The following is a 22,083-nucleotide window of genomic DNA, read 5'->3' as shown; positions in this document are numbered from 1 at the left end:
TCATCAAATGCATCTTTTACTAGTAGTCATCTACTTTCCAAATGGGTAAATATAATGGTGCTGCCTTCACTAATCCTTGGTGAATATAAAAATCAAAATAATGCAATAATATGGATGGGTGAGAAAGGCGCTCCTGGGGATGTAGAAATAATTGAATATTTCTTTAGCAGCCTAAAAGCTATTGAAAACCTCTTCACCTGAGGTAGAAAACTAAATAATCATACTAAATGAATGGTTCGTGGGTGCTTCCCCCTACTGGCAGACTGTATTATGAGATCTGGATATATTTATATACAACTTTATTCAATAAATGTACTTCATAAAACACATAAGATACAATAGTGGTGATGAAATCTTCAAGTAATAATATTGTAGTCCAACTTATTCCGACTCCAGTCTGTCCGAATCCAGTCGGACGGCAACCAACAGGAAGTGGAGAGTCCCATCCAGGGAAGAAAATTTGTTTTTTCATCACCATGGAGATCTGGGGGCTCACTAACCACAAAAAGACACAATAGGGGATCTCTTTAGGAGCGGACTAATGCGGTCACCAGAAACGAGGTCACTTCCGGTTCACAGCTGTGTTTTGATGTATTTTAAAAAATTGCTTTTTTATAAACAAAAGATGTATTCCAAAAGGGGCCCCTACGGGTTGCTACATATAGAGAGACAACATAGTCACATATATTCCATATATTTATGTGCCCCGATATAATTTCCGGGGTAATTAACCTAAACAGGAAGGGAGTCATTTGGAGGGTATTTAAACCTCAGTCACAAGTTAGTTAAGCCTTGATAAAGACCCCAGGAGATGGTCGAAACGCGTTGGCGGCAGTGACTGAGGATTGAAGCCATCAGGTACAATTTTTGGGGCCCAAAACATCCTTCCCCTTATTCAGCATTCTGGAGTTTCTAGGTCCAGGGGGTTTAAGGGGCCGCATACTCTCTCTGATGGCAGGAATCCTATTGATTGTTATCTACTTGACAAGCACTGACACTTTATTCATAAGCTGCATTCACTATTAACATTGTTTGCTAAAGGAAAGTGCTTTTATTTATATAGAGATTTGTTCTTTTATTGCAATAAGCTTTTGAAAGTGTTTTATACCCTCATGTGATTGTTTCCTCTTGTTTTCATGCACATTGGGAGGTTTTTAATAAGTTGGACTACAATATTATTATAATTTGAAGATTTTATCACCACTATTGTATCTTATGTGTTTTATGAAGTACATTTATTGAATAAAGTTGTATGTAAATATATCCAAATCTCATAATACAGTCTACCAGTAGGGGGAAGTGCCCACGAACCATTCATTTAGTATGATTATTTAGTTTTCCACCTCAGGTGAAGAGGTTTTCGATAGGTTTTAGGCTGCTAAAGAAATATTCAGTTATTTCTACATCCCCAGGAGCGCCTTTCTCACCCATCCATATTATTGTATTATTTTGCAGTACTTTTAGCCATCAGGTCAATACTTTTTTATTCTTTTGTTTGGATTTCATGTTATTTTATACCGGAGTATGTGTTTTATTTTTCATTAAAAAGTATTTAGCCATACATATTATCCCTCTTTTTTAAGAGGATATATTTTATGGGGACAAGCCTTAAGAACACCCCCAGGGACAATTATATGCAGAACACAGTGTCCATATTATGTGAGTAGGATATGCATTATTCTACTATCTCTGCAATTATCATGTGGCTATAAGAAACCCATTTGGAATAACTGAGTGGGTGAGAAGAACAAAAGAAACCCTTATGGGAAAATAATCACATATTTTGATGTGAGTTGGGGTACGTATCAATTGCATCTTACCAATTAACAGAACTATGTTATTTCCCTTCACCTTTCTCATTTAGATATTGGTTGGTATACTGTATCAGACTATTAAGACAGTTTCATGTTTTGTATTTCATTTTTTTCATGTGCCATTTGGACAACTCCTGGAGATTTTGAGAACTTCACATATAAAGTGGTTTATGCCGGGATCTTTCACCTATGAAAAAGACTAAGTATTTTATGTATACGTCTTGTCCTATATTTTATATTCTGACATTTGTTTATCCAGCACCACCTGGTAACACAACAATTTCTCTGCTATATCTATTTATTGGAGCTGTGTGAGTCTCCATTTTTGTGTCAAACCGGGGGCAGCAGGTTTTGCGCACTATACTTAATAGTTATCTTTCCTAAATTTATACCCAGGCATGACAATGGCCTTCTTCTTATCACTGGCAAGAACTGCTGCCACTGGTGGCTGAATTACTTTAAAACAAACTTCTTTCTCCTCCTGAATTTTATCAAAATATACTTGTCCAACACATTCATCATTAACATTCTCATTAGTGTCAAATACACATATATTCTGCTCATTCTTTTGCAAATCTACTGTAGCATCCTACAATTCATTTTCACCAATATTACTTTTACTGCTATTCATCCTCACATTAGCAAAGGGTTTTGAAATAGTGGAAGGAGACTTCTCTACAATTACAGTAACAGAAATGTCAGACTCACACATAGCAATACCATCACACACAATCACACTGGAAGGAAAACTCAATATAATATTTTTTTAATATTTTTTTTTTACACAAACACTGTCAATTGTTTTAGGGAGCAAATTATGAGGGGGATACTACTGCTCAAAGAGCCCAATTCATTATAGATCACTATTGTGATCACAGCTGCGATTATGCATGCAGTTCTGCTGCAAAAATAAAGTAATGTTTGCATCTGCTCACCTGGAATAGAGATGCTCACTACCACTTTCTCACATCCGTAAGACCTTGCAATCCTGCATATGCATCGGTAACATTGAGTAACATTGGACCCTCATGCAGAATTACAGCAGGTCTGACCTGTCTCAGAAACTGCAACACTCATCACATGCAGTGAGTACTCAAGCTGCGAATGCCATTGCAGTTGCTAATTTATGCATGCCCAGGAAATGGCATTCAAATGGACAGGCATGCCTGATTTTCTCCAGCCACTCCCCCGTCACCACCCCCAAATGCTGATGTCCCATCACTCACTCTGCAATAGCTTTGTATCTGCATACATGATCTCAGTGCAATTACAATATTGGCCTGCGCTCATGATGCATATGCATTTTCAGTGCGCACACCATCAGCTGATCAATGTATGCTGTTGCAATTGGGATCCAGGCCCACAGAACAGTAGTATACACTGTGTCGCTTGCCTCAACACACACTTCTTTAAATACACAATATTTTTAATTTAAATAGAAAAGACTAAGGGCCTGATTCAGACCCACTCGCGAGCAGCTGTCCGCTCGCAAGTGGGTCGATGTTATGCACTGAGCATGCGCACAACGGAGGGAGCTACGTCGTGCGCATGCGCCATACGCGACGAGCGAAGGAATGTCCTTCGCTCGTTGTGTCCGATCAAAGGGGGCGTGCTGTCAATGTTGATTGACAGCACGCCCCCTTTGGTGGGCATGCCGGGGGCGTGCCTCCCTGACGGGGGCGTTCCCACGGGAACGCCTCCCGTCAGAAGCCGGCCCACTGACATCACTAGTGATGTCAGTGGGAGTGATTTTGGCTCTGATAGAGCCAAAATCACTCCGGAGCTTGCGGTTGAAAACCTCAACCGCAGGCTCCGGCTCGCAATTTCGATGGTCGCGATGGTCTCGACCGTCGCGGCCATCAAAAAGCACGCTCGTATAGCCTGTGGGTGGTGACCCACAGCTATACGAGCGTCCAGGAGGACGCTTCATGAAAATGGAGCCCGGCCCTCATTCAGAGCGTGCACTCTGCTCAGAGCGTACGGCTCTGAATGAGGGCCTAAGTTTTTTAGAGTTTTTTTTTTTAGACAATAGGAAAAAATTATGTTGATGCCTGCAGTAACAATGCCCAGGCACCTACTCTACTTTGTCCTGGTCCTATACAGACTCCTCCTCCAGTTCTCATGGTTCCTTGATTGCTCCTTGATGGCATATTTTATAACACATTGCTCCCGTCCACAATCCCAAACCCTCTCCCTCTGTTCTCCTGTTAGAAACTGCACCCAATCATGATGAAGGGACTTTTATATGCATCCAAAACAACCAAGATTTTTGAGAGTATGATGCTTTCCCATGTTTTGGGATCCAAACTTGGAGGGAACACCCAAGGCAGGACTCGGATCCACTCGGAACTCCTATGCTCGGATCTGTTCAGATATATATATATATATATATATATATTTATGGATTATAGGTAGGGATGGCAGGCGGCACTCAAATATTTAACAAAAAATGACATGGAACCTCCGCAAGTCTTTTATCACATTTTAATTCCACATACAGAATTTTCATCAGGACATATGAAAATTCTCTATGTGGAATTGAAACATCTACCAAAGACTTGTGGAGTTTCCGTGTCATTTTTTGTTAACTATTTGAGTGCAGCCTGTCATCCCTACCTATAATCTATATGCCATTGAGAAAGGCAAATGCATTTTTTTGTTGAGTTTTGGTGATAGTGCTGAGAACCTTGGACTAATATATATATATATATATATATATATATATACATATACATCCGATGACCAGCACTCACACAACAGAAAAACTGCCCGGGTGCCAATCCAAAGAACAAGATATAGCAACAGAAATGGCCAGCAATCCTGGGGATCCTTAAGTGCAATTATATGTATAATGCACAGCCTCTTCTATATCCAATGTTTTGGGCTTTTAATAACCCTTTTTCAAGGAACAAATAAGTACAAAAAAAAGACTGAAACCTTGACAAAATTAAGTAGGTCTCTGGACCCTCTTTATTAGATGTGGCATAATGTTGGAGTGTCGTTACCCCTTTCTAATGTTCTACAGGTTCATGTTATTACAGTAGAAGGCACCAACTATTTAGTTATTTGGATTTTGAGTTCCAGGCCTTTGCTGACATATATATATATATATATATATATATATATGTATATGTATATATATATATATAATTTATATATATATATATACATAAGTATATATATATATATATATATATATATATGCAGTTCTGAGTTTGCACATTGTTATAAATGACCATAAGCTGTAACTTACCATTTTTAGCCAATGTAAATTATACATTGAACTACCTTCAAAACCACATTACCAGCCAAAACCAGTTTGGGATTTTTTTGTGATGAGTAGCTGCTTGGCAGAAAAAAATATTCTTTGCATTAAAGACAGTTAGTCACTTCTCGTAATGAATTAGAGTGTTTCTATAATTTGAAACAAGTGTTTCTCTTTAGGCTTCATTTACAATTATTCTTACTAACTTTTGTGAAGTGACAAATTAGTTTTATCTATTTATGTTGGATGTAAAATTTGGGTTCTGGGTTTTGTGTTTTGGATCTGTATTTTTTTGAAAAAAAGCATAAAAACAGCTAAAATTACAGAATTTGTTGGTTTTTCTGCTCCTATGCTATTATTAACCTCAAAAACCTTAATTTCCACTCATTTCCAGTCTATTCTGAACACCTCACACTAGTGTTTTTATGTCCAAAAGGTTGCACCGAGGTAGCTGGATGACTATGCTAAGCGACACGAGTGGGCGGCACAAACACGTGGCCCATCTAGGAGTGACACTGCAGTGGCAGACAGGATGGCAGTTTTAAAAACTAGGCTCCAAACAGTACATAATGCTAAGAAAAAAAAGAGGTGCAATATGGAATTGTCCTTGGGCCCTCCCACCCACCATTATGTTGTATAAACAGGACATGCACACTTTAACAACCCAGTCATTTCAGTGTCAGGGTCTACCACATGACTGTGGCTGAAATGATTGGTTCGTTTGGGCCCCCACAAAACAAGCTGGCAATGAATCTGTCCCTGCACAAACTGGCTCTATGGAGGCAAGATGTCGTCCTCATCCTCCTCATTCACCGATTCCTCACCCTCTTCAGTGTTGTGTACATCCTCATCCTCACAAAGTATTAATTTGTCCCCTCTGGAATCCACCACCACAGGTCCCTCTGTACATTCTGGAGGCTGGTCTCCCTGGAAGAGTTGATAATTAATTTTTATGAACATCATCTTTTCCACATTTTGTGGAAGCAACCTCCTACGCCTTTCGCTGACAAGGTTCCCAGCTGCACTAAACACTCTTTCGGAGTACACACTGGAGGGGGGCAACTCAGGTAAAATAGAGCCAGTTTGTACAGGGGCCTCCAAATTGCCTCTTTTTTCTGCCAGTACATGTACGGACTGTCTGACATGCCTGCTTGGATGCTGTCACCGATGTAATCCTTTAACAGACAGACGCACGCTTGTCGCTGCTGCTTTGAGGATGCAGGTGCGGCTACAGCCCACACATTTCACAGACAGAAAAAAAAAGAAGAATTTTTTTTATTGTTTGTGGAGCGCACTTTGAGGGTTACACCACCCTTTAACAGACAGACGCACGCATGTCGCTGCTGCTTTGAGGATGCAGGTGTGGCTACAGCCCACACATTTCACAAAGACAGAAAAAAAATAAGAATTTATTTAATGTTTGTGGAGCGCACTTTGAGGGTTACACAACCCTTTAACAGACAGATGCACACTTGTCACTGCTGCTTTGAGGATGCAGGTGCGGCTACAGCCCACACATTTCACAAAGACAGAAAAAAAGAAGAATTTTTTAATTGTTTGTGGAGCGCACTTTGAGGGTTACACCACCCTTTAAAAGACAGACACACGCTTGTCGCTGCTGCTTTGAGGATGCAGGTGCGGTTACAGCCCACACAATTCACAAAGACAGAAAAAAAGAGGTATTTTGTTATTGTTTGTGGAGCGCACTTTGAGACAGACAGACGCACGCTTGTTGCTGCTGCTTTGAGGACAGTATCATATGCAGTGACAGTAGACTTGTCTGAAATTGTTGGCACATCCTTCAGTCCGGACCAGATGTCCAAACCGGCCCTTGAATTATGACACAGGTGCACGCTTGGCGCTGCTACTGTGTTGATGCACATGTGGCTACATCGCACACAAGTCACAAACACAGAAAAAAAATTGTTTTTTATTTTTTGGAGCACTTTGGGGGTTACACCACCCTTTAACAGACTTATGGGACACAGGTGCATGCTTGGCGCTGCTCCTTTGTTGATGCACATGCAGCTACAGTGCACACAATACACAAGGACAGAAAAAAAATAAGTATTTTGTTATTGTTTGTGGAGCACACTTTGAGGGTTACACAACCCTTTAACAGACAGACGCACGCTTGTCGCTGCCTCTTTGAAGATGCAGGTGCAGCTACAGCCCACACATTTCACAAAGACAGAAAAAAAAGAAGAATTTTTTTATTGTTTGTGGAGCGCACTTTGAGGGTTATACTACCCTTTAGCAGACAGATGCACGCTTGTCGCTGCTGCTTTGAGGACAGTATCATATGCAGTGACAGTAGACTTGTCAGAAATTGATGGCATGTCCTTCAGTCCGGACCAGATGTCCAAACCGGCCCTTGAATTATGACACAGCTGCATGCTTGGTGCTGCTACTGTGTTGATGCACGTGTGGCTACATCGCACACAAGTCACAAACACAGAAAAAAAATAGTTTTTTATTTTTTGGAGCACTTTGGGGGTTACACCACCCTTTAACAGACTTATGGGACACAGGCGCATGCTTGGCACTGCTCCTTTGTTGATGCACGTGCAGCTACAGTGCACACAATTCACAAGGACAGAAAAAAAATAAGTATTTTGTTATTGTTTGTGGAGCACACTTTGAAGGTTACACCACCCTTTAACAGACAGACGCACGCTTGTCGCTGCTTCTTTGAAGATGCAGGTGCAGCTACAGCCCACACATTTCACAAAGACAGAAAAAAAATAAGAATTTTTTTATTGTTTGTGGAGCGCACTTTGAGGGTTATACTACCCTTTAGCAGACAGACGCACGCTTGTCGCTGCTGCTTTGAGGACAGTATCATATGCAGTGACAGTAGACTTGTCAGAAATTGTTGGCACGTCCTTCAGTCCGGACCTGATGTCCAAACCGGCCCTTGACTTATGACACAAGTGCAAGCTTGGCGCTGCTACTGTGTTGATGGACGTGCGGCTACATCGTACACAAGTCACAAACACAGAAAAAAATTGTTTTTTTTTTTTGGAGCACTTTGGGGTTACACCACCCTTTAACAGACTTATGGGACACAGGCGCATGCTTGGCGCTGCTCCTTTGTTGATGCACGTGCAGCTACAGTGCACACAATTCACAAGGACAGAAAAAAAAAGATTTTTTTTATTGTTTGTGGAGTGCACTTTGAGGTTACACCACCCTTTAACAGACAGACGCATTCTTGTCGCTGCTGCTTTGAGGATGCAGGTGGAAACTAGACGGGATTTGGAACCGGGGACACACTACCTCCATCAATTGTCTAAATCCCACTGCACTAATGGCGGATACTGGACGCACGTCTAACACCAACATAGCAGTTACGGACTCAGTTATATGTTTTGCTTCAGGATGACTGCTGTCGTACTTCATCCTACTCGCTAAGGACTTTTGGATGGTCAATTGTTTAGTAAAAGTAGTGGTGTTCCTACATCCTCTCTGGGATGATGAACAACTCCCAGCAGCAGCAACAGTACTAGGAGGAAGTGGTTCTTGATCTTTCCCTATTTTATTTTTTATCGGAGAAAGTTTGGTCCTCCAATTATGTTATATTGATATATACGTGCGGCTAAGGCGCACACAAACAGGAAAATATTTTTTTTATTTTTGTTGGAGACTAGTGCACTTTGTGGGTTACACCACCCTTTAAGAAATATGCCAGCCGGCCCTTTATGTATGGGACACAGGCGCACGCTTGGCGCTTCTCCTTTGTTGATGCACATGCAGCCACAGTGCACACAATTCACAAACACAGAAAATATTTTTTATTTTGTTTGGAGTGCACTTTGGGGGTTACAGCAGCCTTTAATGGTCAAGCCAGATGGCCCTTTACTTATGACACAGGCGCACGCTTGGCACTACTTTGTTGATGCACATGCGGCTACAGTGCACACAATTCACAAACACAGAAAATATATATTTTTTTTGTTTGGAGTGTACTTTGGGGGTTACAGCACCCTTTAACGGACAAGCCAGCTGGCCCTTTACTAATGGGACACAGGCGCACACTTGGCGCTGCTCCTTTGTTGATGCACGTGCAGCCACAGTGCACACAATTCACAAAACAGAAAATATTTTTTTTATTTTGCTTGGAGTGTACTTTGGGGGTTACATCAGGCTTTAATGGACAAGCCAGCCAGCCCTTTACTTATGGGACACAGGCGCATGCTTGGCGCTGCTCCTTTGTTGATGCACGTGCAGCCACTGTGCACACAATTCTCAAACACAGAAAATATTTTTTTATTTTGTTTGGAGTGTACTTTGGCGGTTACAGCACCCTTTACCAGACAAGCCAGCCGGCCCTTTACTAATGGGACACAGGCGCATGCTTGGCGCTGCTCCTTTGTTGATGCACGTGCAGCCACATTGCACACAATTCACAAACACAGAAAATATTTTTTATTTTGTTTGGAGTGCACTTTGGGGGTTACAGCAGCCTTTAACCGTCAAGCCAGCCGGCCCTTTACTTATGACACAGGCGCATGCTTGGCACTACTTTGTTGATGCACGTGCAGCTACTGTGCACACAATTCACAAACACAGAAAAATATTTTTTTTTGGCAGTTGGGGTGAGCACCCCTGATGGACAGAGCACCCCCTGGACAATGCTACAGCACCCCTTTAGGACTGGGACACTGCACAGGACTTTGGAGTGGACACAGTCCCTATGGACAACTGACTGTACAACACAGTCCAGCCAGCCCCTATGGACTTTGGAGGAGTGGACACAGCCCATATGGAAAACAGCAGCACAGAGCAGCACAGCACAGCTCAACACTACACTGCACTACACTACACAACACTACACTGCCCAGCCAGCCCTAACTCCCACCCTCCCTCTTCACTGTTCACAGCCGAGTGAGAAAATGGCACCGACGCAGGCACCTTATATAGGATCCAAAACCTGCGAGACCCAGAAGGCGGGATGATGACGTCGTGCCTCGTTTTCAGATCCGAGTCAGGCAGGAAAAGTCGAGACTGACTCGGATCGGCCTTGGATCGGGAGGGCTTGGGGTGGTTCGGATTTCAGAAATCTGAACCCACTCACCCCTAATATATATATATATATATATATATATATATACACAGTCAGGTGCATAAATATTGGGACATTCACAGAATTTTCATATTTTAGCCTCTATTCCCCACTACAATGGATTTGAAATGAAACAATCAAGATGTGCTTTAACTGCAGACATTCAGATTTAATTTGAGGGTAATTACATCCAAATCAGGTGAACGGTGTAGGAATTTCAACGGTTTCTATATGTGCCTCCCACGTTTTAAGGGGCCAAAAGTATTGGCTCTTTCAACTCAAAAGCTATTTCATGGACAGTTGTGGGCTATTCCCTCATTATTTCATTATCAATTAAGCAAGTAAAAGGTCTGGAGTTGATTCTAGGTGTGACATTTGCATTTGGAATCAGTTGCTGTTGACTCTCAATATGAGATCCAAAGAGCTGTCACTATCAGTGAAGTAAGCCATCGTTAGGCTGAAAAATCTAAACATATCCATCAGAGAGATAGCAAAAACATTAGGTGTGGCCAAATCAACTGTTTGGAACATTCTTAAAAAAGAAAGAACACACCGGAGAGCTCAGCAACACCAAAATACCCAAAAGACCACGGAAAACAACTGCGGTGGATGATAGAAGAATTATTTCCCTGGTGAAGAAAAACCCTTTCACAACAGTTGGCCAAATCAAGAACACTCTCCAGAAGGTAGGTGTATATGTGTCAAAGTCAACAATAAAGAGAAGACTTCACAAGAGTGAATATAGAGGGTTCACCACAAGATGCAAACCATTAGTGAGCCTCAAAAATAGGAAGATCAGATTAGAGTTTGCCAAACAACATCTAAAAAAGCCATTACAGTTCTGGAACAACATCCTTTGGACAGATGAGACAAATATCAACTTGTACTAGAGTGATGGGAAGAGAAGAGTATGGAGAAGCAAAGGAACTGCTCATGATCCAAAACATACCACCTCATCAGAGAAGCATGGTGGTGGTACTGTCATGGTGTGGGCATATATGGCTGCCCATGGAACTGGTTCCCTTGTATTTATTGATGATGTGACAGCTGACAAAAGCAGCAGAATGAATTCTGAAGTGTTTCAGGCAATATTATATGCTCATATTCAGTCAAATGCTTTAGAACTCATTGGACGGCGCTTCACAGTGCAGATGGACAATGACCCGAAGCATACTGCAAAAGCAAACAAAGAGTTTTTTAAGGCTAAAAAGTGGAATGTTATGCAATGGCCAAGTCAATCCCCTGACCTGAATCCGATTGAGCATGCATTTCACTTGATGAAGACAAAACTGAAGGGAAAATGCCCCAAGAACAAGCAGGAACTGAAGACATTTGCAGTAGAGGCCTGGCAGAGCATCACCAGGGATGAAACCCAGCATCTGGTGATGTCTATGCATTCCAGACTTCAGGCTGTAATTGCCTGCAGTGGATTTGCAACAAAGTATTAAAAAGTGAAAGGTAGATTTAGGATTGTTTAGTTTGTCCCATTACTTTTGGTCCCCTAAAATGTGGGTTGTAATTCCTACACCGTTCACCCAATTTGGATGTAATTACCCTCAAATTAAATCTGAAAGGCTGCAATTAAAGCACATGTTGTTTGTTTCATTTCAAAGCCATTGTGGTGGTAAATAGAGGCCAAAATATGAAAATTCTGTCAATGTCCCAAAATTTATGCACCTGACTGTATATATATATATATATATATATATATTCCACAATAATTTTATTAATATTTATAAAGACTAATATGCATTTAGACATAAACTTCAGGCTTTCTGCAATATTAGTTAAGATAGATATATTACAAAAATACAGCACTTACCATTTTTTCCTACTTTGGTCATCTGGTTATTGCAATAAAGTAATCACACAATAATAAATATAAGTGCACATGATTTAACATTGCTATACTGGTGCAAGTATCTGTTGTAAGGTGGCAATTTGAGAATTGAATGTGATCCCGCACTAGTTATTTATATATATTATTATTATTATTCGATATTAGCTCTTATTTATGTATATGTGTAACAATAACTCAGTTGGTAAGAATAAAGGATTAAGATACCACAAAATTGCATCACTGAGGTGCTACCATATACTCTAGAATATATAACCAATAAACAAACCAAAAGTAAAGATAGAGTATTTTGTTCTGGTGCACATATGTTTAATTCACATAGAGCATTTCATTATGCTGTTAAAATATTCAATCTTTATTAATTTATTATTAAAATTGATACCATGTAGGGTTACCAATAAGGCAAAATATTTAAAATACAATTGATAGTATAGAGTAAGGTGTGCAAAAGAATAAATAAATGTGTATTAAAACATATCTTTGTTACTGCTGATTAAATATGTATTGTCTTACTGGATGGCTTGTTATATGTTTTGAATTAATTACTATAGATCACACAACATCATCAGTTCATGTGAGTATATTAGTGTTAGTTTAATGCCTTAAATTCAAAACTACTCCAATACTATCAGCTCTATAGCAGTCACTGCTGTGGTATGACAGAGATCACCATATATCAGGTCACGATTAATATATTAAGAATTAATGCGCATAGCACTATGTATCTCTGTTGTTCCACAGTCAAATAATGTTATTAATAATTTCTCACAATACTATAGCCTGAGTTGCTAGTATGGAGCGTGCTTCACAGTCACAGGGTTCGTTACATTTATATATTATGTATCTTTGCTTTGTAGCAAATCTGTAACATTTTCTGAGCTGGATAGCTCTGTATAATATTTTCACTTCAATGATAGACACATATTTCTTTATACATGGTTGTGGCAGTTTAAGCAATTAAACAGATAGGCTAAGGCTCAAGCGCTCCGTATAATGTATAATATCAGGTAAGCGCCGTCTCCATAGAAATATAAATGATGGCATTTGTTACTTATTGGAGCTAAGAGCTAAATCCCTTCTAGTGCCACAATCAGTGCCGTGATTAATAATAATACATCAGGCCATCCAAACAACAATAAAGAATAATCAGCAGTATAACAAATAGAAATGCCAACGCATGTTTCACCTGGCTGTTCCAAGAGTTTATTGTATACTCAACAGAAACTCCATGAACCTTAAATTGACCACTGAGATGAGTCAGAAAATGGTCAAATTTTTGGATGTGAGAATAGAGGTATCAGAAGATGGAAATTTAATTACGGACAAGTTCCGAAAAAATACAGCAACTAACAGTATCCTCCATGCTGATAGTAATCATCTTCCAGCAACCATCAGAGGGGTACCTAAAGGAGAATTCCTTAGGACCCGCTGGAACTGTACAGAAGAGACAACCTTTGAGATAAGAGCTAAGGAATCAACTAAAAGGTTGGAAAATAGAGGATACAGTCAAAGGATGATAAAGAGGGGATACAATACAGCTAAAAACAAAAAGAGAGATTCCCTTATTATATCTATGGAAACATCCCAAAATAAGAAAGAAAGCGAACAAAAAGTGAGATTTGTAGGGTCATACTGTAATGAATGGAAAGAAATCCATAAGACGTTACAAAAACATTGGGATGTTATCATGTTAGACCTAGATTTGGCTGAAGTCTTGGGGGAAAATGTAAACATAAATTGGCATAAATCTGCCAACCTCAAAGATATACTGACACATAGCCATTTGAAAAAATCCGGAAGAAATAAGGATACAATTGTGGGATTCCATATATGTACAAAGTACAAAGCATTTAAATATATAGACCAAAGAAACAACAGACAGATATGGTAACAAGATCAAAATTAGAGATTACATAAATTGTAATACGATTGGGGTAATTTATTGCTTATATTGCACGTGCGGCATTAAATATATAGGAATGACCAGCAGACGAGTTCTTGAACATGTTGGGAACATTAGAAATGCCAAACAAGACCAACTAAGATTTAAGACCCTAACCAGTGTGGCAAAACATTTCCTACAAAAACACAACAGCGACCGAAGTCAACTTAAAGCTTTCGGATTGGAAAAAATTAATATGGGGATTAGAGGAGGAGATTTCAACAAGGAATTATTAAAAAGAGAGTTGAGAATTATATTTTTAATGAATAGTGTTGAACCTTTTGGTCTTAATGAGAATAATCAATTCACAGCCTTTCTGGGATAATCACGTTATATTGAAATAGTCAAATGGATATATTGAAACTGTCTGTATGTATGTGTGTATGCATGCATGTATATATGCATGCATGTATGTATATATATGTATATGCGTATGTTTATGTATGTCACCTCAAAATATATCAGGACGTGAAGTGAAAGTTGTAGTAAATATTATGAGAAGAAGAAACTTCCAACATAGGAATTCACATGAGAATAAAGAATATAATATGTTCCTTTTTGCAGAACAGAGAACTGTAGATTATAAGCATATCCCTGAATTAAGAGAATGGAATATATGTGGTGATAAGGGAACATTTCAGAGGTTTTGGAAAATCTAGATCCTATGTTGTTTTCCATTATGTGTATAGATGTGGGCATGTGTAGATGTGCGTATGTGTATATGCATGTGTAAATATGTGTATGCATTTGCGTGTATTTACATGTGTGTATATTTGGGTATGTGTGTGTATATACACATACACGACAACCCTATTAGTGAATATTATGATATGGAACAATAGGATATAGACATATTATGGTATCATTATCCATATTATGAATTATTAATGTTCATTAATGAATAGGAAAATTATTATAATATTCTTATTATGATTACTATCGTAAATACAACATATTATGGTGATTGATAATTCAACTACCATAACAATATTCCATACCAGTGATATTATTTGAGAGCGTCAATTGAAGATATATTATAACACAGAGTTCTATTATATAGATATAGAATCTTAGCACATTTATAAATTGTATACACTTAAACACAACTATGATAGATATTTAACATATCAAAATATTATGCATATTCACTAATTATTTATTATCACATGGGCACTTATAACACTTAATTATTTATTATATAGGAATTTGTTATTCACTATTTACTATACAATATATATTTAGGCATATAATAATTTTATGGAATAATATTATATCACATTTTTTAATAATTTTTGATGTTTGAGCACCTTTATGATTTATTTGATGATCACTACTTAATTTTATTATTTTTTATATTATGTTTTATTATCTATATAATTATTATAATGATGATAATAATGATTAAATAGGTGTTTATCACTATTTACAAATAGAATATATTTCTGTAATAGTTAAGGGATGTGCATATATATGTATATACATATGTGTACTTTTGATCTTTTAAAAGATATATCCTGGACATTTGCTACCTTAATGTACATATTTTGAATATCGATCATATCATCTTATATATTGAATTATATATATTTTTTCATTTATTATTAGTATTCATTGGGATCACATCAGTGAACCTTTGAGAGTAATAGGAAAGATATGTATTAGGATACATTTAAATTGAATCAATTACTGGAATCAGTTATCAGAGTGTATCTTTATTTCTAGATATATCATTGAATCTATAGGGTGACGTCATAGCTCCTAGCAAAACATTGGGAGCGATCATATATCATTAGCATCTATAAGGCACAAACAGGAGGAATGAGAACCAATGAAAATTTGGGCGGTAAGAATAAAATTCAAATGAACCAATTGGTACTTACCGGGAAGGATAAATGAGGGCGGAAATGGTCACTCGGGTTGAACTGCCTTGAAATAGCAGCCAGGCAAAACGCGCTTTGGCATTTCTATTTGTTATACTGCTGATTATTCTTTATTGTTATTTGGATGGCCTGATGTATTATTATTAATCACGGCACTGATTGTGGCACTAGAAGGGATTTAGGTCTTAGCTCCGATAAGTAACAAACGCCGTCATTTATATTTCTATTGAGACGGTGCTTACCTGATATTATACATTATACGGAGCGCTTGAGCCTTAACCTATGTTTAATTGCTTAAACTGCCACAACCATGTATAAAGAAATATGTGTCTATCATTGAAGTGAAAATATTATACAGAGCTATCCAGCTCAGAAAATGTTACAGATTTGCTACAAAGCAAAGATACATAATATATAAATGTAACGAATCCTGTGACTGTGAAGCACGCTCCATACTAGCAACTCAGGCTATAGTATTGTGAGAAATTATTAATAACATTATTTGACTGTGGAACAACAGAGATACATAGTGCTATGCGCATTAATTCTTAATATATTAATCGTGACCTGATATTTGGTGATCTCTGTCATACCACAGCAGCGACTGCTATAGAGCTGATAGTATTGGAGTAGTTTTGAATTTAAGGCATTAAACTAACACTAATATACTCACATGAACTGATGATGTTGTGTGATCTATAGTAATTAATTCAAAACATATAACAAGCCATCCAGTAAGAAAATACATATTTAATCAGCAGTAACAAAGATATGTTTTAATGCACATTTATTTATTCTTTTGCACACCTTACTATCAATTGTATTTTAAATATTTTGCCTTATTGGTAACCCTACATGGTATCAATTTTAATAAAAAATTAATAAAGATTGAATATTTTAACAGCATAATGAAATGCTATATGTGAATTAAACATATGTGCAACAGAACAAAATACTCTATCTTTTCTTTTGGTTTGTTTAAAGGTGGCAATTTGGCAAGCAAATATTTTTACACAATTTAGAGTGCACACTTATCATAATAATGCTAACTTAATATCCCCTTTATTGTTATTATAATATAACAGTGCCCCCTCATTGCAATAATATATTAATAGTGTTAACAATTTATTATTTTAGAATGGACCCAATAATTATTCTGTCAATGCTCTATCATATGCTGACCATACACGCTACAAATATCGGAATCCGCGGATCGCCCCGATAATTGTAGCATGTGTGTGGGCGACCGAGGGATAAATATTGCATGTTTGGATATGCCAGATTGTCCAGCATGCCCATCCGTGGCAGACATACATTCTTTTCCTGTGCCCCGAGGGTGGAGTGCAGATGTCAGGCAAATACATTGTGAGTAATCTCACAGTGTTTGCCGTGGACATTTGTGGCTGACATGCTCCAGATAAAATGTCTGACAGGCATTTTATCTGCACGTGTATGCCCAGCTTAATATATAAAATGTATTGGTCTATTTGTTTGTTTGTCTGTTAAGTTATGAATTCAGACACCCTTGCTTTGATTGGGATAAAACCAACGTGAGGTGGTCCAGTTGGATCTTGGCCAGGTTTTAGGGTGTTAGGGTCCCTAAATTTGACCCAAGGAGCCTGTTCTAAGCCTTCCACTGGATGGATTTGGATGAAAACTTCACAGAGATGAGACAATTGGTCTGAAATGCCTAATTAGTGGTCAGGGTCCTGGTCGGACCTCACAGTGGAGTGTGCCGGGCAGAGTTTTGATGCAGGGAGTCTGGGATTTCCACTGGATGGATTTGGATGACATCACATAATAAAACTTAATAACTTGAAGATTTAAACTTGGGCATTGCTAGGTACTTCAGCTATTTACTAATAAATGTTTAGTATACATTTTCATCTTTTTTGGTGCAATCTAATCCATATTGGGAATAAAAACAAAAATACTATTGAATCAACAATTTAGATTTCAAGAAAATATTTAAAGCATTGGTTACAATAAGTGGCACTATTAAATTATTATTGCTAAAAAAGGACACGTAATTTAATTTTACAATAAAGAAACACTAAATAATTATGATAACTACTATCACTAAAATGTTAGGTTTATAATAAGCAGAAATTCCAGATTATGTACATGGTGTAAACAGTAAAAATATCTCAACTATTTCCATGTTAAGACCATCATAATTAATTGCTCTATTTAACTTCATTTGTATCTTACACAATTCATGAGAGTGTGGGGATATTTGGGCTGTCTTTACTACAGTGCTGTATATGTGTAGTTTTGTGGGGTTTGAAGATTTTTACCTCATTGGTCAAAGTACATCTACTGTACAAATTGGTTTTAGTAATATGTTAGGACATTTAAATAATGCAGTCCTGTAAAATCAAATCAAAGCTGCAACTGGACATACAGTATCTTTAGGTCGTTTTATCATGTATTGTTTATAATGCACATTGTAACTTATGTAGTGCACCTAAGATGGCTATCTCACCTGGTACTAATGTGTAGGATAAAGATTGCATGCTTCTGATGATTTTGTAAGGATTGTGATTCTTTACCTAAATTTCTGTATATCTCCCAATGCAGTATGTGTCTTCTTTTCCAGTATTGCCTATTCAGCCTAGTGTAACCTATATAGAGTGCCTAAGATGGCTGCCTCAGTGCCTTTGTTGGTAGGATGAATAAGACTTGGAACTGATGTCACAAAATGATGGCCTATCCTCTGTATTGTGTTAATTATTTCTGTAGTTTCTGCAAATTTAAACCTATGTAGTAAGTTCATGATTTCTGTAAAGTGTCTTGATTCCTTTTGGAGAAAAGTTCTATATAACTTAAATCTGTATTATTATTATTATTTTCTAATCCCTGTTGTAGCCCATATAATTAAGTATATATGTTCAAAAGTAGGTGTGACATACTGTACATATAATAAAACATTATTTGCACAGCCCTATAAAGTACAGTACACAAGTGACTTTTGTGTTTACTTTAATTGAAATGTAATGTAGAGACATATGAAAAACTATTGTAGAATGCCTATTTTATCCTAATGGAGGCCCAGGCTTCTCTTACCACTTTCCACTCTTGTTAACAAGCAGTCTCTTACATTATGGTTGCCGTAGAACTTCAGTACTGTAAAAGAAATCATAAAAAGTTATTTAATCATATTTCACAAGACACAGACCTACATGCTCTCTGAACAGAAGCTGAAGAGCAAGCACTTCAGAAAAAGTTGTCTGGTGTGTGATTAGGGGACTGAAAAAAAGAATAATTCCAGAGGCAGAACTATTATATATGGTGTAAGAAACAGAAAGGGTGAGGAAAGTTTTGTGGTAGTATCAAAAATTCAAATGTAAGTTGCATAATGAGTGCTTCCACGCAATGAAGGCCAATATCTGTAATGGGAATGAGCTGCAGGAGGTTTGTTAGTGGGTGTCAGGGACAGACTGGCCATCTGGCAGTAGTGGCAAATGCCAGAAGGGCCGATGTCCATCCAAGCAACAGCAGTTTTCTTTCCTTCTGCAGAAATTGCATAGGAGCAGAAAAAATAAGCCACAACCCCTTCTGTGATGAAAGTGGAACTGTTTTCTAGTTGTCTACTCCAACTGACAACCTGTGTGTGTGTGGATCCTTTTGCATTAGATTCCTCGACCCCCACTCAGCCCTGCACACAAAACAGATACCAACAGCTGCTTGGTGATAAATTAGCGACAACAAAACTCATAGTGACATTAGGACGTCTTCAATTTCTTTGTTTTGTATTTTAAATTGCATTGGTTTATTTGTGATGTTCTGAATGTTTGCTTTATCTTTTAAAATGTACAGTAAACTGAGTGTCACTGGAATGCATCAATTACATTTTATTAAAGCTAAGGGTTTTTGTGGGACAAAGTGTGTGTCAATGAAAGGATGCTTTACATGTGACACCCACACCCCTTACAGGACATTTTGATATTTTGCACAAAAAAAACTAAACTTACAATTGAGGACTCATAAGACGTGGTCTTGGCATACAAATTGGTAGAGACATAAAGATATGTCCAAAGAGCAGTAAATCAATGATAGGATATCACAAGACTATGAAATCAGTTTTACTCTCATATGCAATATGTCACTTGTTTAGAAATCATATTTGCTGATAACAATTGCTGACAATTGTGATGACTTCTTTTAATTGTGATTTGCCCTGGCATGCTCTCAATCAACTTCTGGGCTGCATACTGACTGATGGCCGCCCATTCTTGCCTAATCAATGCTTGGAGCTTTTCAAAATTTGTGGGTTTTTGTTTGTCCACCCGCCTCTTGAGCATTGACCACAAGTTATCATTTGGAATAAGATCTGGGGAGTTTCCAGGCCATGGACCCACAATTTCAATGTTTTGTTATCCGAGCCACTTAGTTATCACTGTTGCCTTATGGCAAGGTGCTCCATCATGCTGGAAAAGTTATTGTTCATCACCAAACTGTTCTTGGATGTTTGGGAAAAGTTCCTCTTGGAGGATGTTTTGGTACCATTCATTATTCATTGCTGTGTTTTTAGGCAAAATTGTGAGTGATCCCACCCCCTTGGCTGAGAAGCAACCCCATACATGAATGGTCTCAGGATGCTTTACTGTTGGCATGACACAAAACTGATGATAGCGCTCACCTTTCCTTCTCCAGACAAGCATTTTTCCAGATGCCCCAAACAATCTGAAAGGGGATTCATCAAAGAAAATCACTTTAACCCATTCCTCAGCACTCTAATCCCTGTACCTTTTGCAGATCATAAGTCTGTTCCTGATGTTTTTCCTGGAGAGAAGTGGCTTCTTTCCTGTCCTACTGGACACCAGGACATTCTCCAAAGTCTTTGCCTCACTGTGCATGAAGATGCACTCACACCTGCCTGCTGCTATTCCCGAGCAAGCTCTGCACTGGTGGTGCCTTGATTCTGCAGCTGAATCAACTTTATGAGATGGTCCTGGCACTTGCTGAATGTTCTTTGGTGCTCTGAAGCCTTCTTCACAACTATTTAACCTCTCTCCATGAAGTTCTTGATGATCCGATAAATGGTTGATCTACGGCAGGTGCAATCTTACTAGCAGCAATATCCTTGCCTGTTATGACCTTTTTGTGCAAAGAAATGATAACTGCACATGTTTCCTTGCAGATATCTATGGTTAACAGAGGAAGAACAATGATTTCAAACTCCACCCTCCTTTTAAAACTTCCAGACTGTTATTCTAACTCAGCATAACAGAGTGATCTCCAGCCTTGCCCTCACCTACCCTCTCACCCATGTTAACAAGAGAATCACTGACATGATGTCAGCTGGTCCTTTCGTGGCAGGGCTGAAATGCAGTGAAAATTTTGTTTTTGGGATTAAGTTCATTGTCATGGCAAAGAGGGACTTTGCAATTTATTGCAATTCATCTGATCTCTCTTTATGACATTCTGTAGTATATGCAAATTGCCATCATAAAAACTGAAGCAGCAGACTTTGTGAAAACCAATACTTGTGCCATACTCAAGACTTTTGGCCATGGCTGTATATATAAAATTGCAATGTCTGGCATTCACTGAAATATTATTGAAGAATGCCCGAGTATCCAAGTCCATAAGGGATACTGCTGTACTCCAAACACATAGTTAAAAAATCACAATCTGTAGAAAGTTAAATAGGATTATGAAGACAACATGGTCTGTAGATGGATTGCCGGAGGTGACCACCAACCAGGTCCTAGGAGATTCTAGGGATAAAGACATTTTAGACCATTCAGAGGACAAAACAACCAAAAGGATATACAAAGTCACAGAGTGACAGTAATTTTATCATTTCTAAGTCAGAGGAGGGCACTACAATATGACAACTCCATTTAGGAGTGTGCCAAAAAAATACAGACCAGGCCCAACAGACATTGGATGAGTAGTGGGGCCAAAACAAAAGTGGTAGGACACCCTCCATTGAGGAGATATTGCTAATCTTTAACTTATAGTCAAGGACCCTTCCTAAAGATGAGATTGGAGTACTGAATAAGGGCCTCTCATTTATTCCCACAAATACAGACTTGAAATTTGATTCGAGTGTGGACTTGCACCATTTTGGATGTAAACTTAGGTTGCAGGAACACTTTGCAGCATATCCTGAAGCAGGGAGTTTGGATCCTGTTATGAGATTTTGTGGAGATTGAATCATCAAGAAGTCTGATAAAGCATTTCAATGATGCATTGATATTCTTAGGATCAAACTTTAATTTGATTCTGTCAACAAGTTCAATGTAGAGAA

The sequence above is a fragment of the Taudactylus pleione genome, unplaced genomic scaffold (assembly GCF_031769625.1).
Source record: "Taudactylus pleione unplaced genomic scaffold, aTauple2 ptg000006l, whole genome shotgun sequence".
In the NCBI taxonomy this organism is placed as follows: Eukaryota; Metazoa; Chordata; class Amphibia; order Anura; family Myobatrachidae; genus Taudactylus; species Taudactylus pleione.
This window is presented reverse-complemented; position numbering follows the sequence as displayed.